At 56.4% G+C, this 19448-nt stretch overlaps 1 long non-coding RNA gene across 3 annotated transcripts; it reads left to right on the top strand.

Moving 5' to 3' along the window:
• Positions 1 to 6: 6 nt before the first annotated feature.
• LOC111775055 (uncharacterized) lies at positions 7 to 18828 on the top strand. 3 transcript variants are annotated; one of them, XR_011438304.1, is made up of 4 exons: positions 7 to 2216; positions 2624 to 2879; positions 17551 to 17694; positions 18374 to 18828. It is a non-coding gene; the product is annotated as an uncharacterized lncRNA (long non-coding RNA). The 3 variants fall into 3 exon arrangements; XR_002810553.2 differs by lacking the exon at positions 7 to 2216 and having other exon boundaries at positions 2661 to 2890; XR_011438302.1 differs by lacking the exons at positions 7 to 2216; positions 2624 to 2879 and adding an exon at positions 7454 to 9365.
• The last annotated feature ends 620 nt before the right edge of the window (positions 18829 to 19448 follow it).

Genomic DNA, 19448 nt, shown 5'->3' with positions numbered 1-19448 from the left:
GCCCTCGGGAGAGCGGAGGACCGCGGGGCGTCCGGGAGGGAGGGAAGCAGACTCCCCGGCCCGCTGGGGTCCCGGGCCCGGCGGTGTAGCCCCAGGAGCCCCGCATCCCGGGACCCTCAGTCCTGGCGAACCAGGACCGCCGGTCGCCGGTCACCGCCGAGCAGCTGCCGCTCCCTGGACTTGGGACCAGACGTCCGAGGGTGTCCGAGGGCCTCTAAGCCCCAGGACTCGCCCCCGCCGAATGCGAGACCCCGAGCGGCCCGGCCCCGAGCGGAGGGTCAGCGCCGGGTCAGACCCCGGGCCCGAGGACCTTCCGGGCGGAGGGCGTTTCAAGCAGCACAGGGTCCACCCACCACTGAGCAGATGGGGCCCTGGTGTCCCACGACCTCTGCTGAGACCGGCAGCCCGCGCAGGGGTGGGACTGGGCTCCGGAGCCGCACCCTCCGCTTCGGTTCTTGATTTCATCGTGTTTGCTGAGGGGACTTGTTAGAGATGCAAACCCCGGGCTCTGAGACCTCTGAATCAGAAACTCTGTCTCAACAAGTCCCTCCGGCGATGCTGATGCTGATGCGGGGCCAAGTGTAAGAATCGCTGCTCCGAGGGCGTGGATTTTCCAGAACACTGAACTCCTCCAACGCCGTCCCGTGACTGTCGCTCTCCGTCCCAGGCCAGCGGGACGGGCAGCCGCAGCAACGGGCTTCGGCCCTGGGCCCCGGGCATCCAGGGGGAGTGGCCCGGCTGGAGGGAGTGGGCAGGGGGCGCCTTCTCCAAAAGGGACATCTGTTTAATACTACCCTTTAAGACAAGGTGGAGAGTGATAGGGCGACACTGAAAAGAGGTTGGGCAGGCGGCTGAAACTGGGCGGTGAGGTGGGTGGAGACAGCAGGCGGAGGGTGGAGCCTGCTTCGAGCGATAAAGTCCCACCCCCAGGCCTCCCCTTTGGGTGCACTCCGTGTCATCAGAGTTCCAGAGCAGCGTCCTCAGGAACAGTGCTCCCTCGACAAATTGACCGCGGAGAAAACTCCTGGAAGCAGTTTACCCAAACAGATCGATACGTAATTTCCAATGAGCAATTTTCAATTAGATCCTCAGTTTGCCGTCTGATCGCTCGCCTGGAACCAGCGGAGGCCTTCGCTCGGTCAGCGGCCGCGCACAGCTGACTCTACAGCCGACGGCAACCTGGGCGCTCGGTTCCATCGCTGCGGCCAAACAGAGGCCTCGGGGCCGTCGATCCTGACTGGAGCGATTTTACCCACCAGGGGAATCTGACAACGTCTGGAGACATATTTGGTTGGCACAACTGAGGGATCTACTGGCATCTAGTGGGGAGAGGCCAGGGATGCTGCTAGACATCCTACAATGCACAGGCCAGACAGCCCATAACAAAGAGTGCCCTGGCCCCAATGTCCACAGGGCTGAGGCCACTGTGGGGGCTCCTCTGCCCGGCAGCCACGGTCACCTCCCCGACTGTCTCTCTGCCTCCAGCCTCACTCTGAAGGGCATCTTTGCTCAGGACACACCTGTGCGCACACACACGCCCATTCCCAGCACCCACCACCCGCAGTCCAGACTGCCAGGCTCTGCAAACCTGGGCCCCGTGCCCATCCACTTCTGTTTCTCCACCTCACTCCAGTCCCTGACCTGCAGTCCCCATTCCAGGGGACTCTCAAACTTGACTCTGCGTCAGAATCTCCTGCACTTGTCAAAACACAGGTCACTGGGCTCACTCCCCAGAGTTCTGGACTGTGTGGGTCCACACCTGGCTGCAGAATCTGCCTTTCTTCTGGAGGATGCTGCTGCTGCTGCTGGTCTGGGGACCGTACCTTGAGAACCACTGTCCTACACCAACTTCCCTTCACCTCCCATCCTGTCCCGAGGCTGTCGCTTCTTCCCAGGATGCCCTTGTCCTCTGTCCCATACACACCTGCGTTCCACCCTCGAGGTCCAGCTCGATGCCACCAAGTTGTCTCTGACGCCCGAGTGGAAGTGATGTCTCAGCCGCTGCCCTCAGCACTGGGCCCCTCTCCACGGCCACTGATTTTCTTCTTTCACTGGACAGGCACTGGATACATACCTACCAGACAGGAGCAGCTGAACAAAGTTTAATCAAAGGGACCATTGACAAAGATGTGGCAGGAAGAAGGGAAACTAACAACGTGGGCGAAGCGCCTCAGAGCCAGCAGCCGCTGGAAGCCACGACTCCTCCTGGGAGCAAGGTGGGAAGTGGCTCCTGGAATCTGGAGAGGGTCGCCTGACAGGAGCTGTGGCCTGGGGAAGAGGAGCACAGACCCCGCCAGAGGGTGGGCTGGCAGGGCGGGGGCTGGGAGAATAGACACCCTGGCCTCTCTCCCCTGCGCCCAGTGATGTCCTGCGCATGCCTCCCACTCCTGGACCCACCAGGAGAACAGAGGGCGGGTGGAGAAGGGCGGACAGAGGAGCTGGGGGGCAGACAGCCTCCAGCTCACGGCTTCTCTCCCTACTGCGAAATCCCAGAGTGCAGAATCCATGTCGGACCACACCGGGATCCACGGCAAGCCCAGGCCTTGGAAAAGAGGGTAGATTATTAATCAATGTTTGCTGAGTGAGTGTCGGCTGGTGAGCATGTCTGGTGATTAATTTTCAGACTTTTTATTGGAGCTGAACCACTCGAAGAAGCTTCTCAGAACATTCCAAGAGCGTTCCTGGCTCCACAGGAAGACCTGCGGCCAAGCTCCCGCGACACAGCTGGGAACCAGCTCGTCGCCTTTCCCGCAGCATCCACCACGCCCACTTACATGTCACCTTGACTTTCGAAGCAAAGACTAGAGAGGAGGGACAGGTTTCCAGCAGTCGAAGAAAACACGGAGAAACAGGATCAACGGCAGTGACACTGATCTCTCGTGAGTGAAACGTAAGCAAACTGAGTTTAAAGGGAGAAGACTGACTGCAGGACACACTTGCATTAGCAGTGGTCACGGGTTCAAATTTATGTAATTCTTGTAAATATCGAAGAAAAACAGCTGGAGCTTAAGAGAGAAGTGGTCTTCCACTCTAGCTCTGCTGGGCCCATTTATCAAGCACCTACTGTGTGCTGGGGACTCTGCTAAGTGCTTTATGTATTTTATTTCATTTAATCCTCACAACTAGCGTTTGAGCTACAAACAGGTAAGATTTCCATTTTTACAGATGTCGAAACTGAAGTACGGAGAGGGTCCTCAAATCTCCCTGGTTCTCATAGCTAATGAAAGGCAGAGTGGGAATTTAAATCCAGACTTGCCTAATTAAGTCCAATTCTCACTAGAAAATAGACGGTTAAAAGTTGAAACATTAATCACCATAAGAATTCAATTCAGTGACTCTATGGTGCCATTTTACACCTCCTAAATTGGTTAAACACTTATTTTTTTGAGGAAGATTAGCCCTGAGTGAACTGCTGACAATCCTCCTCTTTTTGCTGAGGAAGACTGGCCCTGAGCTAACACCTGTGCCCATCTTCCTCTACTTTATATGTGGGACGCCTGCCACAGCATGGCTTTGCCAAGTGGTGCCATGTCTGCACCTGGGATCTGAACCAGCGAGCCCTGGGCCGCCGAGAAGTGGAACGTGGGAACTTAACTGCTGCGTCACTGAGCCGGCCTCAAGTTAAACACTTTTTAAAATGTATTATTATTCAGCCCCAGTGCTGCTGACCCATTGGTAGAAGGTGCCCTCACATAGCTAGGCTGCGACTGGTGAGGCTCCTCTGGGGAAAGCCACCCAGCAGAGCCTGTCGGAAGCCACGCCCACGTTCTCAGAGTCCCTCCTGTGATGGGAAGGCTGGTCATGGTCTGAGGGGCATTGGCTCTGCTCTCTGGGCAGGAGGGAGACGGAGTCTTCAGATATGGGACCAACTGTGCTTCGTGTCTGTGACCTAGCCCCACCGAGGAGCAGCTTCCTCCAAAGGATGGGGGTGGGGCAGGGCACTGGTCAGCCCACTGGGCTGGATCAGGGACAGGATGGGGTCCTCCTGAAGCCCTGGGATGGTGTGACTCAGGGACCAGGACCAAGCAAATGGGCACAGCTGTGTCCAGAGCTGTGTTTGTCCCATCCAGGCTCTCTGACCCGGCCACGGCCGGTCCTGGAGAGGACAGACGTGGGTTTCCAGACGGTGGGCAGGTGGAGAGGGTGGCGGGTGGAGGAGCTGCTCTGCTGGCCTGACGCCCCTTCCTGAGCTGGAGGAGAGTGGTCTCCTGCCACCCCCGCTGGGGGCAATGGGAACCGCCCCCATCCCGACTTCTGGGGCACAGCAGGAGGTGCCTGCTCTGGGCCCCATCGGCCTTGCCTGAGCTGCGTCTGTATTTCAGCAGGGGCAGCGACCTGGGGTCCTGTGGTCCCGCTCTGTCGCTCACACACTCTTCCGTCTCGGGTGAGCCACTTGGACTCTCGTGGCCCTGCCCTGTCAACACAGGTGCCAGTGTCACAACCCCGTCATGCGACAACGCACGTGACGGGTTACTAAGGGCCTGGCATGTAACAGGGACTCAGCAAATATTCATTTCTTCCTTTTCCTTATTTTTATCCTCCCCATAAATTAGGGAACACCTCTTTGTGGTCTTCATTTTGTGCCGTGAGGCCACCTCATTTGGGGCTTTAATCTCCCTCACGTTTTTCTTAGAAGGTTTCAGCTCCAGGAGCATCGCCAGGTGGGCAGGCTCCAGCAGAGGGGAGTGGAGGGCCGGGACCGGGTCTGCACAGGGACCCAAAGGCGGGACGGAGACCCGAGGGGCACTAGAGGCTCCAGGAGACCCTGCCCGGCTCTGTCATCAGAAGCTGGAGGTGTAGGGGTCTGAGCTGCTTCACCAAACTGGAGACCCTGGAGGCAGAGAGGACCGGGCAGGGAGGAGCCCAGTGCGGCTCAGGAGGAAGAGGAGGCAGCTCGACAGAGGCCCAAGGAAACCCTCTCAGATGGGGAGACAATCACAGCAACAGTCGCTGCCACTGACCAAACGTGCTGATGTGACAAGGACGTGATTCGGGACCTCAACCAGCGTATTTCCATCTGTGGTGACGTCTCATGCCAACCCAGCAGACCCCGGCCTGGAGCCTGCTCTGGATGCAGAGGGGCCCCGTGGTCCCGGGGTCCGGACCTCGGGAGGCATTGTGTTCAAGGAGCCTCTTCAGACAGAGGAGGGAATGGAGCTGCCCCTGCCTCCTCCCCACAGGCTGGGAAGGAAGAGAGACGGACGGGTCAGATGCGCATCACGATGCCCCTGCAGCCCAAATCCCAGGATGCAGGGGCTGGATGCCACATTGGGTTTCGGGAAAAGCCAGAGTGGAGGACGGCCAGCCTCTGGACTCCCGGAAGAGACGTCCTCCCAGGGAGCCCCTCACCTTCCCAGGGAGCGGCCACACAGTGATGACAGAGACCCAGCGGGTAGGTCAGAGGGAAGGCCCGAGTGAGAGCCCTCGGCCCTCCTTGGGCCTGGAGGGGACCAGAGAAGCCAGGGGATGAGAAAGCCACCGGTTGAGACCCAGGACCTGCCAGGGTAAGGGGTGGGGTGACCCCACCATCAAGGCACAGTTTACAGAGGTCAGATGGAGAGTGTGTCTGAGACTCAGAGGCTGTGCCACCATGCGGAGCAGGCGAGGGCCGGGTCAGGAAGGGAGAACAACTGGGCCCCAACCAAACAAGAAAACAAACTTTAATCTCCACCTCCCAGGAGACAAAAGCCAAAGTAGCCGCGGGGATCCTGGCCTCCACCTCGCCTCTCTCTCTCTCTCCAGTTCTAGCCGCTCCCATGCTCCCCTCACAGCTGCTGCCTGGCCCTCCACAGGCTCTCAGTGATGCCACGCCCCATCCAGCCACAGGGCCTTTGCATATCCCATGTCACTTCCCCTCAAACTCAGCCTCCACTCCAGATGGCACTGCCCCAGGCAGGTCTTGGAGCCCCTATGTGCTCAGCCCTTGAGAAGCAGTCCTCATGGTGACAAAGTCCTCTCTCCAGGCCACCCAGAGCCCAGGAGGCCTGAGGCTGCGAACAGGCAGGGCCGGGGTGCGCACAACCTGGCTGTGCCAGTAAGATCCTTTTTTATCATGATGGGAATTCTGTGGTTATCACACTGTTTGGGGACAATGGGACCTGGGTTCACAGTACCCAAGTGTGTGGCTGCTGAACTGCCCTGTAGATGACTCTCCCGGGTTAGACGTGCCCCTCACCTTCCCCCGGGACAGTGGGGTTTGTTCCCAGCCCCTCTCTGGGCTCCAGAAAAGCTGGAGCAAACTGGAAACACCCCAGAGCCTACAGAGAGCGCAGACGAGCCTTCCCAAGACCACTGTCAGGCCTCTGCCTTCGAGCTGCAGCGGGGGCCTGGTGACCCCCGCCCAACTCCACGCCCGTCAGGAGAGGGAGCAGGTGCCAGACGGGCAGCCAGGGGCTCAGACAGGATGGACGAGCCTCCATGCCCCCCATTTGGTCCAGACCCTTCTCTGCCGAGGGCCTGCCTGTGAGCTGTAGGACGTCCAGCGGTGTCTCTACCCTCTGCCCACAAGAGGCAGCGGTGTCTCCAGAGGTTGCAGTGTCTCCCAGGCAGCATCATCCAGGCTGAGAACCTGTTCCAGGTTCTCCAATAAGGGACCTGTCTGAAAAGCCAGGAGAGTCCAGAGCTGCGGACGGCAGCTGAGGGTTCCACCGTGTCGGCACCGTCTGGTGCTGGGCAGTTCCCGTGTCCGGGCCCTGTTCTGATGGGAGCTTCGAAGCGGCCACCAGGCCGGTCCACCGGGTCCCTGCGCTGGGGCGGCTGCCCAGGGCCTGGCTGACAGTCCACAGGAAACAATCCTGTCACCGAGGGACAGTTAGTGAGACGTTTTCCTCCTGGAGGTGCTGGCCCCTGAGTCATTGCTGGCACTGCACTCCTCCCCCGCTTCCCCCCACACCCTCCCCCAACCTAGGCCTTCAGCCTGTCCACCCTGGGCTTGACCTCACGCTGCACAGCCTCTCTGGCCACAACAGAGCCGCCTCAGGTGGTGCCCACCGGCTCGCACACTTGCTGCTGTGACCTCCTTTCTCTCATGTCGCGGAGTGGCTGCGTCCCAGGTTGCAGGGTTACAGCCTCCGGAGCCGCCCGGGGCCACGTGCACCCCCGCGCCCCACAGGCTCTGACGCTGTGGCCTGGACTCCTGACTCAGTGGATCCATTTTGTACCCTCCTCCCGCTCCGGGCGCTCGCAGCCGCGTGGGTAGAGCTCCTGGACTCAAGACCCCCACCCTGGTTCTGGAGCTGGGCTCTCGGGTACATGGGGGCTCCCTGTCACCGGCAGAGGTGGACAGGCACCGGGCTCAGAGGTGGACACCCCGCCACCCGCCTCCCAGGTCCCGCCACACCCGGGGTTCCCTTGTCACCTGCCTAGAGCTCCACCCCCAGGCCCCTCGGGCCCCCATCCCGCGGCCTCACGGTCGTCCCGGCTCCTGGCTCCAAGGGAAGAGGCTTGCTGACCTGCGAGCCCTCAGAGCAGCCCCCATGCTCCCGGGTCCTCCCGCCCCTCCCACCTCCAAGCGGTCCAGAGCCACCGTCCCCAGCCCACCTTCCCAGCAGCCATCCTCCCGCCTCCTTTTACGAGAGAACAACCCCAGACAGAGCTGGGGCCCCCCAAGGGCTCGCTGCGTGTCACAGATGACCTCTCCCTGTCGCTGCTGCTGCCCCCCAGGCTATGCCACAGTCCCCTCCTGCTGAAGGACCACAATATCTCTCACCTTGGCCTCCCGCCTCCCAACTGGCCACCTCAGAGCAGCCAGAGTGAGCAGCTGAAAACATAGGCTAGCTCTGGTCACCCTGTCTAGCATTGTGCAGGATGTCCATTCCTCTGAGGAAAAAGATCGAATTCCTCGAACGTCCTTCCAGGCCTTGCCTGCTCTGCCCCTTCACAGTCCAGGCGGGGCCTGGCACAACCCTCCCCAGGCCCTCTCTGCTCTGGCCACGCTGGCCCTCTCTCAGTGCCTCAGACCTGCAAAGCTTCCCCTGCCACAGGGCCTTTGAACATGCTGCTCTTCCTGCAGCATGATTTTCACACCCATCCTGGCCTAGATATGCTCAAAGGTCACTTTCTCAAAAGAAGCTTTTCTGATCCCCCAGGAGGTCAGTTCCTTTGACAGACACTCTTTCCTTCAAAGGCACTTACGCTGGATGGCTGGAATGTCTTCCTCCCCAACTCAGCATGCTCTGTTTTGAGCACCAGTATCCCCTGAACACCTGGCACAGCAGGGGGCACGTAGCTGGAACTCAGCCAACGTTTCTTTGTTGACCGAATCTCACCTCAATCCTTCACCCTCAGCGGGCGTCTCCCGTCCTCTCTCCCTCTCTGCCCACACCCCACACCCCCGAGTCCGTCCAAGGGGAGCTTTCCACCTCCGTGCCCCTCACCACACACCCAGACAGGCTCTCTCGTCGGAACGGCACCTGTGCCTCAAAGTGGCTCTGAGGCCCGAACTGGGGACTCCAGAGCTGTTACCAAGCATTTGTCCGAAAGCTGCGAAGTTCCACGGGAAGCCGGCCCGGGGGCATTTCCTGGAAACCACTCGCTTCTCTGAAGGAGAGTAAGTTTAATGCTCACAGCGTCCTCTTGGTCTGGCTGGAGGCGCCTCGTGGGCTCTGCTTTTCCGAGCTTTCCGGCTCATCTGCGTCTGGGGGCAAAGGCTGAGGGACTGGCCGGCCTGCGTCTGACCTGTCACACTGCCGTCCAGCCGTACGACCCTGAGGGATCCACCCAAGTTCGCTGAGCCTCAGGCCAGCGCCTGTCAACGGGGATGGAGCCAGCACCACCTTGTCCAGTCGGGGGCAGCCTCGCGGGGCGTCTGGGAGCGTGCGGGCCGGTGCCTGCGTTCAAATCCCAGCTCTGCCGCTCGCTGGCTGTGGGACCTGGGGCAACTTACTACACCTCTCTGTGCCGGGTTTCCTCATCTGTGAGATGAGCGCCCACCTCAGATGGCTGTCCTGAGGCGTTAGGGCGCCCGGCCGAGAGTGAACTGTTAACGTTCTGGAAGATTAATTGTGAAACGCTTGGTGCGGTCCCGGATCCCAAGGGCCCAATGCGTGGCAGCTGCTGTTATTGCAATGTACTCCCTATTTGCCGAGAGCTGGGGCATCAGGGCTCCCTGAGTCTGCCTGTTTGTGCACACGCGGCCCATGCGGAGGACTCTCGCAAGAAGACCTGGGAGAGAATTGCACACCTGTGCGAAGGCAGCAGAACATTGGTCTACTCGACCCCTCTCTGCCTCCTCGGCCCCTTCATCTGGGGGATTGTCTCAACCAGGGCACAGCCAAATCTGAGACAGCCCACCTGAAGATGGAACACAGTAAAGCAGGAAGAATTCCTTCGACTCCGATTTTAGAAGTCCAACTTCGTAGATGGAGGTAAGCAGAGAAAAACTAATAGTCAATCGATAATACTGGCCTCTCCTTGGTTCCAAGTGTGAGTGTACTTTCCAGTTGACAGTAAGAAGTCGGGAGTGTAGGCAAGTTTGACCCACATTTTCCTATTTGGTGCAAGATGACAGCCCTGAAGTCAAGAGCCACAGGGAGGCAAGGTCCAGGGCCAGGCTGTCCAGGCTGAGGCCTCCCCTGGACCACTCCAGATCCTGGCATCCACGCCACCTGCCCTCTCGCATCACAGCCGTGATGTGGGACAGCAGGAGAGTAGATTCCCGTGGACAACAGTTAGGATCGGCCCCGGATGCTTACGAGGGCCTCATGGATCAAAGAGCAAAAGTGATGCAACAAGTGAGGGCTCGTCAATGATTTAATTGACCACAAGCCAGCACCTGCATTACACTGAGCACGTTCTCTGACCCATCCGTGCCTCAGTTTTCTCATCCATCAGAAGGGTTATTTGGCAGTTATGCTGATGTTTATGGAGGCAATCCGTATTAAATGCTTAGAATGGAGTCTGGCACATGGTAGGAGTTCAAAAAATAACATTTATTAGCATTATTACTGGTATTATTCTAAAAATGCTGAATCACCACGTGGAGGAATAAGTACCTTTTGTATGAGATAGGGACCCGTCTCAGAAAGAATCCCTCAGGCAACATCATGTGCTCTTTTCCTCGGCTTCCACCATGACTGTATGAGGGCATCTGCGCTCTAAGAAATGTGTTTCTTGTATGTAAATAATGTCAAAATCCAGAGGGAACGTGACCAAGGGTCACTCCATCTAATGAAAGAATCGGTATCTGTGTTTGTGTGTGTGTGCGTCCCAAGAGCCCGTAAGATTTGGAAAATGCACCATTACGTATAAGCAGCACTTCTCTAGGCCGCACCACCCTCTGGCTCCCATCCGTCTGCTGTTGCAGGTCTTGGGGCCTCGGGTCTCTGCCGTCTCTCCCAGGTGGGCGCTGGAGGGACGAACGCTGTGGAGCCCACGGTGTGTGGAGACTGAGCTGTGTTCTGGGCAGGACAGGAGAGGAGTCTCTGTCCTCTGCACCACGAGGAAGGAAACGGCACTGGCTCATCTCCCAGAAGGCAGCTTTCTGTGTTCACTCACCACCTGCAATGGGTTCACGGGAGGCTGGTCCAGGAGGCAGCTCTGAAGAGCAGATCCTAGTGAGCTCAGAATCGCACCCCCTCCTCCCCTGGTCGTGGTCCGGGGCAGCGTTCTCAAACATCTGCGTGCACGGGAATCAGCTGGAAAGATGAGGGGCCCATCCCCACTTTCCTGTTCAGCAGGTCTGAGGTGGGGCTGAGAAGCTACAGTTCGGACCATCCCACAGGTTAGTCGATGCTGCTGGTCTGGGGACCGTTCTGGGAGGACCACTGATCCAGGTCTTCATGACTGACTCAAGGTGTCCGCCAAGTCCTCCTTCTGGAGTAGGATTCTGGGACCCAGGCCGTGTGCCCCTAGGTCACCTACGTTCCTCCCCCGCCTTGCAGATGATCCTGGGGAGGAGTCAGCATCCAGCTGAACTGGGTGCTTACAGCTGGTGACGGTGGAACGGGGCGTGGTGTGTGCACCATTCTGGGAACCCCGCAAAGGGGAGGGGTGTGCAAGGGGACGCTGAGGGTGTTACCGAGCAGGATCTACAGTCCTCCATCTTCAGATATGCTCCCTAGGCCCTGGGGACTCCATGGGCTCCGCCAGGAGCAGCGGCCTCTCTCAGGGCCAGATCTGAGGCTCCTCTTCCTCCCCGCCCCCTGCCCTCCACTCCTGCCGCAAAAGCGCAGTTCCACTGGCTTGCTTGTAGGTGGGAATGTCCACAGTAGATTTCTTTTGGAGAAAGCACTCCGTGGCGAAAGTCAGATGAGTCCAGGACTGCACCCTCTCCGTGTGCCCGTTTAAGGATGAGCAGACATCGCTCAGGTTTCCCTGCCGAGGAGAGGGGGATGCGGAGAGGACAGGACCTCAGTGGTGCAGCCACAGCTCCTGGGAACCTCGGGGGGGAGGGCGGCCAGGCCCCTGGACAGGCCAGGTTACTCGGAGGCAGAAGTGAGATGTGTTTAGGCTCGGAGGACCGGGGGCAGGGGCTGAGCACAGGGCTTCAGTCTGGTGAATTCACAATCCTCTCCACCTCCCCCTACCCCTGGGGGGGGGGGGGGGGGTCTTCGCCTTTCTCCTCCTTCTTTTCTTACAATTGGCTCATTGTCTCCAGGGTTCTCCATTCAAATTCCTGGAGGACCCGTCCTCAGTTTTCCTTGGCCTTTTGACCTGTGGCTGTAACCGTGTGGTCAGAATGTGCCCAGTTCCGGGCCAGGAGTGTCCTGGGGCCCTGCCCTCAACAGAGGCTGTGGGGGGCGGACTCCTGATTCTTTAAGCAGCTCTTCCCTGATGGACTTTGGGACTTTTCCCCTTGGGGGCATCACACAGCCCCGTCTGGATATTTTGTGCACTTGCAAGAGTGTTTCTGTAGGAGAGATTTCTAGGAAGGCGCGAGGGTTTAAGCGTATGACTGTTTACATTTTGACACGTTTGCCAAGTTGCGCAGGGCCACTTCTCAAAGCTGCTGGTCCGTGTCAGTCAACAGCTACCAGAGGATGTCCGTTTCCCCTCTAGCTCCACTGGCCTCGTGTCCAGTTATCAAGTCTCACTCTGCCACGACCTCTGGATTGACTCAATGGAAATACAGCCACCGCCACCAGCTTCTTATAAAATAACGGCAGTGGGGGTCTCTGAGGAGGTATGGGTATGGCAAGGAGCTAGACCGAGCTATTTGTAGGGGATTCTGAGGAACTTATCAGGAGAAAAACAAAGAAAGCAACAAAAACAGTTGGTTGAATGAGTAAAAGAAGGGGAAAATGGTTCTGTATAGAGCTGGCGAGGCCATTTGAATCCATCCCAAGCCTGGACTTTGGTCTTACGGAGAGCAGGGTGCCCAGGAGCCACCTCAACACTCAGAAAAACCCCAGGACACAGACCTTTCCAACACGACGACACGAAGAGGAAGAGACAAGAACACTCCACCTCCACAGCTTCGGCAGCAGTGAGGCTCAGTGAGCGGGGACCACTGGCAGGGGACCTACCTGGATGCAGGTGAGAGGCGGCGATGAAGCGACAGTTGTGGAGGAGGAAGCTGTGACGCCCCCAGCTGGGTCCTCAGAGCAAGCACATCTGACCCGAGCTGGAGAGGCCGCCAGGAGCTGCGTATTCAAGGGAGGAAGCCGCCTAAAGGATCAGGGCCTCGCACGGTGACCCTTACAGCTGGTGAACTCTGGGTATGTGGGGAAGGCCCCCTGCACACTCCTAAGAAATGTCAACCTTTTCTGGAGAAGGAAGTCAGTTCTCAAAGAGAGAAGACCAGAGGGCGTCTCAGACGTGAGGTAGCTCTGCCTTTTCAGGGAAATATTTGACCAGTAGGCACCGCTTTTTCTGTTCCAAACTCCATCCCAAATGCTAAATCCTTTTTGAAGGACTGAGGGGATGCTGGTGGTGGTGGGAGCAATTTAAAAACACTTCAAAGCCTGTGAAAACGACCAAAAGAATTCACCTGTAATTCACATTCTCAAAAGTGAAGTTGTTTTAATAAAAGAAAACATCTTTGGAAAGGGTAGCATATAAAATAGAAAGTGTGTATTTCAATAACCTCAAGCAATACGCGTAACAGAAAAATTCTCCCAGCTCTGATTTTTCTAGACACTCTTTAAAAAAGATAAAAGAAGGGGAGTGAACATTCATAACTAGACATTTCATAAGGTCACTTTTTTTGAATTAGGGCAAATAAAAAAAGAACCATCTAAATCTGATGTTCAAACGACCCTTTCCAGTTTGACTCAGGCCTCTCTCAGAAGTACATTTCCAAGCGCCCCAGATCTTTGAGGGGGGCACACCGTCCCTCCCCTCCTTCACCCCCACTGAGTCTGAAAGGCAAAGTGTCTGCCTCCATGCGGCAATGTTCTGTCCAGAACAAGTGCTGTGCAGATGCTCTTTTTCAAGCTAAATAAACTTTTCTCCTTTGACCTTTACTTTCTCAATCCTAAAATAACAGTGTACACATTTGGACTTCAGAATTTCTCTGTTTACTCTAAGGTGGAAGGAAGTTAATTATCCAAATGAGGCCTTGCAAATTTTACTTAAAATTACTCTGAAGATGAATAGTGTGCACTTTCATTTGTAAATCAAGAAGCAGTTAAAAACTTCAAACGTGAGAAGTGTCGTGTAAATAAGCGTCAGTTAGAACCTCGATGCAGAGGCTCAATCTTGAGCGTGCATGGGAATCCCCGGTGGGCTTGTCAAAGAGCCCGCCGGGCCCTCGCCCCAGAGTCAGGCTCCAGAGGTCTGAGGGCCGTGGGGATGCTACGTCGCCCACAGGCTTCCAAGCAGCGCTGATGTTGCTGGCTGGCCAGTGGCTGCACTTTGAGAACCACTGCGCGACAACACGTCCCCTCTACTGAGATCTCTTTCTTGTAAAGATGGAAGGGGGGCGTCCCAGAAGCCCTGGGATATTCTCGATGTGGCTCCACCTGACGGAACGTGTACTCTTGAGGCTCCTCAATGCTCTTCCACCAGGACTTACCGAGCATCTGCTGTGTGCAAGGCACAGACCTTCCAGAAGCTTCCAGATCAGTAAATGGGCGAGATCTGTTCACAAACCACTACCACACTTCCCAGAACATCCTCAGGAAAAGATAAGTGTATTTGGCTGGCAGAAGGAAGGTGACATCCTCACAGAGACGGCTTGGAGGATGGAGCAGAGACAGGGCAAAGGCGCGGGGACGTGAGGACCCACCAGACAGGACAAGCAGGAGGCAGCATGACGGACAGTGTTGTCTTGGCCAGGACTCCTCATTGCTTGTGACTTAAACTCAACTCAAATCGACTTCAACACAAAAAGCGGAACTTACCGCCTCCCCTAACTGGAAAGTTCGGGGCAGCATGTCTACCGTGCAGAAGGCAGAAGCTCCAGGGAGAGTCAAGAAGCTGGTCGCACATCCTCTCAGCTCTGCTTTCAGCTACTAGCTGACTCTCTGGTGGGGTCCAGCCACGTGGAGACAGACGGCCACCGGCAGCCCCACACGTTTATTTCACCAGCACGGCAACCCAGATCAAAGACACTGTCTCCCAACACACTGCCTCTTTATCAAAAGCCCCGCAGCTGACATGCACTGGACCCTGCTGGTCACGCATTCTTCCCATGAGGCCAGGGGACTGAACGTGCAGATCGTCCCAGCCTGGGTCATGGGCAGGTGTCGTGTGTGGTGCCGTCAAACCCACTCACACCTCAGGGAGTGGGTAGAAATGAGGTGGTTTCCCAGAAGAAAAGCAGGTGTGTTCCCAGAAGGTTTTGGTCTACGGGGTATCGTACAGGGAAAACAAGTAAGAGTCGCCACACGTGTGAACAGCCCAGAGTTGGGACCACAGGTAACCGTCAGAGGGGGAGCCAATCCAACCAAACGGCCACACTCACTTCTCAGGCCCTTTGCCAGCAGACTTGGAACAACCTGGCTTCTAGCCTGAGTCTGGTCCAGGGCAGCATCCTGGTCCTCGTCCCCTCTGCCTGCAGCCTCTCTTCTCTACAGCAGCAAGACCCCCACAAGGGGAGCCGTTCAGCTTGGGAGGTTGCGGTGGAGAAGGGCAGTGGCGGGTCCGTCTAGACCAGGCCTTGAAAGCCAGTCTCTGGTGTGTGTGTCATCACCAAAGGTCTGGTCAAGGCAGGGCCAGCGCAGCCTCTGTGCAGAGATCTCCCACAGCCTTGAAGTCCACTGTTGCTCCCCTAGAAGGCCCTGGGCCTGCCCTGTGCCTCGTGGAGGCTGCTGTGCACTTACCAGTCAGAGCAGGAGCCACTGCTACTCATCACATTCCTCCTGCTGCACCAGTTCCACTGAAGACCAGGCTGCTGAGCCGCTCCCCATGGTGGGCTCCCTGGAAGCCCATCCCTGAGTGACTACCGTGCCAGCACTGCCGCCTCCAAGGCCCTCTTGTGCCCCTTGCTCTTTGACCAGGGCAATGAGTGGCCAGAGGCAGAGGCGTTGGGGCAGCCACAGAGGGCCGGCGGAGGGAGCCTCGGCTCCGGCAGTGAAGGCAGCACCACCAACGGCCATGGTGAGAGCAAGGCCACGCAGGGACGCTGGTGTTTGGCGGATGTGGCTTGATGGAGAAGGAAGAGTCAAGTGTGTTGGTGAAAGTGTTCGCAGAGACTATTGTTGGGGCCCAGGCTGGAGGCAAAGAAAGTAAAGCCAAAAGGGGGTAAAAAACGTAGGAGGAACTGGTGGTCTGGCAGAGTTGTGGTAAGACTCACGGCTTGCCGGAGTGGGGAGACAGAAGGCACGGTGGGGTTCACACCTTCCAGGCGAGGAGGTCCAGGCCCGTGGCAAGGCCCAGAGTAGCCACGAGTGCCACCTCCGGAGGAGATGGGCAGGCAGGAAAGGGAGCTGGTCCAGAGCGTTCAGGAACTGGGGATGCTGGAGAGGCCTAGACAGGCAGGAGGCTGGCGTCCCAGCTGGGCCGAGCCCTCCTCCAAGCAGCTCCTCCTCCCACTGAGACAGCGACTACTGCGGACTCGCCAAGGACGAAGGCAGTTCCACGGCCAGGTGGCAGGCTTGCCCACTCTGCCTCAACCAGAGTTATCTGCTTTGCTATTCTGTGAATCCTATCAGTGCTGTGCAGTTCAACCAAAATGTTCTGTTTTTTTCTTTAAAAAGAACAGAAAACTATTTTTTGGAAAAAATTCTACAAACGGTCACTCAAAAATTAATAAATCACAATTCCTCAAGATCCCTGATTGTGCAGGAAGGTAAAAGGGCCTTTAAACTTGGGCGCCGAAGGCTGTTTCTTTCGGAGAAATCAGTGCGATCTGGGACAGCAGGACCAGGGCTGTCACACCCTTCGCCATGAACCCGAGTCACACAGAATCACCGGGTCCCTCACACCAAGACCCTCCCTGGCCTGGGGGCGAAATGGCCCAGGGGAGGGGCCTGCGGTGGACACAGTCGTCCAGCGCTCTGGGCTTTCCTCAGTAACGCCAAGAAGGCCCAGAGGAGGGGAGCTTCCTACCGCTCGAGATCAAGCCTCCAGTCTCCAGCCCAGGCCAGGCATGTCCAGCCAGGAGGGTGCTGGCCCCTTTCTGTCGGCCACTCTAGGGAACCCTCACTTCTGCTCCGCCTCCTTCTCTGGTGAGAGCTGTCTGCCTCCCTGGGTCTGCCACACGCAGCTCTGCTCTGGGCCTCGGGGCAGGTGCACCACGGTGTTATGGGCACATGGTTCTCGTTGTCCCCAGGATGGAAACCAAAAGACACAACAACAAGAGTAGAGAAGCAAAAGTTCATCAGCTCATGCACAGGAAAGGCACAAGGGAGCCGCTGGGAAAGGAAAGGCAGGTGGCCGGCTCGTTAGGGAGCGGGACTGTGGGCATTTATTAGGCAAAGGCTGGGAGGAGCGCCTTGTCGCGGCAGGTAGAGGGGGCTGTGCTTGTGGCTCCGCTGTCACGTAGCAGTTACTACACACGACGCGTGGGTCATGCGCATGCTAACTCTCCGCCCTGGGTGTGATCTTACTACGCTGATGGGGCCAGGGTCACCTTCTGTGGCTTCCTGGGGGCTTGGCGCATGCGTGAGCCCGGGAGCATCCAGAGGCTGTGGAACGTGCATCTTGGTGGCCTGATTCTCCCAGCCTGCCACTTGGTTAGGGCCAACCTTGTTACGCAGGGGGCCGTGCAGATGCCCTGGCTCGCTAGGCTGGCCCCGTCTCAACAGGGTTAGAAACCCTCTCACTCCTGGTTGCAAAGTCCCCAGAAGACACTTTCTCAGCTGCAGGCTCCGTCTACAGAGCACAACACTCAAAGGCAGGCTCAGCACTTCCTTTGCTTGGTTGGATTGACATTCATAATCTTCTATTTTTAGAGTCTGATCTAAATCCTTGGCTTTTATTATTAATTTTATCAAATTTTTTCTAGCTGAGAAAGTTTCAAAAGAAAAGATGACTGTGACTTCACAAGGGAACACCTTCTAACTCCCAGATGTAATGACCTATTCGTCTGGAAGGCTCTGCCTCCCGAGCCTCACGGCTGTTGGAAGACAGGAGAGAAGGGGCATTTCACACCCAGTTCCCTGTTCTCAGTCAAGTACACAGGTTTAACCCAATTTCTGAAATCAACTATTTTTCTAAACCTTCCAGCCATAAATGTGAACCAGTACAGATGATGATTCCGAACCCGGGACACGGAGGGCATTACCCAAGTTCGAGGCACAGAACAGAAACACCAGCTGCCCCGAGGGCTGAGGATCCGACCTCTACTCAGACATCTCGTCCCGACACCAGGTGGGTGGCAGTCCCAGAGCCCTGTGATGCCCTGGGAGCAGGGCTCACCAAGAGCGCAAGCGGACGAGAAATGGACCATGGGCTGAACTCCACTCTCATCAGGCCCTACATTCCTGTTGGATATGCCCAGGGTCAAAACAGGAGATGGGTATTTCCCCTCAAGTCCATGGAAAGTGACCCAGGAAGCAGACCCCTTCCAGCCTCCCCTGCCCTGGCCCACCTCTGCCCCAGGGTTGGCTGAGAAAAGGCATTATGTTGACTTCGCCTGTGCCCGTCCCCTGAGCAGGACAGCCCCCTCTGGACCTCAACGCAAAGAGTCCTCCAGAGTGTGAGGGTCCTGGTTTTGGCGCTTCCTCAACCCAGCCTTCCTCACTGCTCCTGAGGCCTGTCCATAAAGGACTGCAAGAAGCCAACCCCACCGAACAACCCCACTTCCACTTTGGGACTGACGACTTCTTGGTTCACTTCCACTGAACTCAACACGTGAGGCTGGGGCTGGGCGGCCCTGAGCAGGCAGTGCAGACACAGTCTCAAAGGCTGCGGCAAGCAGGCAGGGAATCAGCGGCTGGGGTCCCGGCAAGAATTGCCCAATAAGGGAGACCGCTCACATGGAGACTGGCCATACCCTTGGCCGGGCTGTCCTAGTCACTTCACCGCTCACTGTTCTCTCCCCCAACAGGAAGAAGGAAGAGAGGTGATCTGTCACCCTGGTGAGTCCTCCCACACCGGCACAGCTGCAGCCAGGACGATGGTGAGGGAGCCCCAGCACTCGGGGGCTGAAGCCCTTTCTCGACCAAATGCAGCCTTTGTGATACAGCGCAGTCTAACAGCACTTTTTACAGCACATCTGGCAGTTGGAACAATGTTACTTACAAATGCTATAAATCCATGTGCTAGCTTTTCCCATGTTATCAAAGATTCCAGATAAATCACTATGAACATCACTCCTCTAAATTAATCCAGCTATCAGTGTCTGCTAAACTTAGACAGTGAGTCATCTGTCCACACTTTCCCAAAGTCTGGGTCAACTACACTTGACCAGGGCCTTAAAGATTAAAGATAAAATGCCTACAACTAGTATTAACAATGACCTAGTTTATTGAAAAAACCCATTAAAAGCATGTCAAAAACAAAGTCTGGTCTGATAATTTTACGTGTTTTGAAAAGAATCCGTCTTTTAAGTGGCTATAAAAATTACTAGCACAACATCAAAAATTACAAAATCTAGTTTTGACTGAATTGCATTTGTTCCTTACGTGGGGATCTCCCCAAATGAGGCCAATGAGGCAGCTTCAGAAAAATCTTCACAGTAAGGGCAGTAATCTCAAGCACATTAGTTACTATCCCTTCAGTAAGGCTAAGAGGAAGCAGCCAAGAAAACTACAAATTTACCTTTTTTTTTTAAAAAAAGAAAAAGGTTTAGATCATCATTTTAACATTTATCTAAATGTGAGTGATGCAATTTACGAGTGTAAAAACACAAAGTTTAAAGGCCAACAACCGAACATTCATTGTTTTGCTGAACAAATAAACCACTAGACGAATGAGCTATAAGAGCAGCTTGGTTTTACTAATGAAAAGGCAGCGGGTCTCAAGCACATGGTCTCTCCAACACGGTGTTAACCGCTGTCATTCACTGATTCAACACGAAACATGTGCAAGTGGAGGCTGTAATCCCAGCGTGATACTGTGGTGACAGGCACAGGCGCGGCCACTCAGTGCAGGGGCCGCAGCCCCATGTCGGGTCTGCACAT

The sequence above is a fragment of the Equus caballus genome, chromosome 1, assembly GCF_041296265.1.
Source record: "Equus caballus isolate H_3958 breed thoroughbred chromosome 1, TB-T2T, whole genome shotgun sequence".
NCBI classification, from domain to species: Eukaryota; Metazoa; Chordata; class Mammalia; order Perissodactyla; family Equidae; genus Equus; species Equus caballus.
The sequence above is the reverse complement of the archived record's forward strand: the minus strand, read 5'-3'. Positions and strand labels throughout refer to the sequence as shown.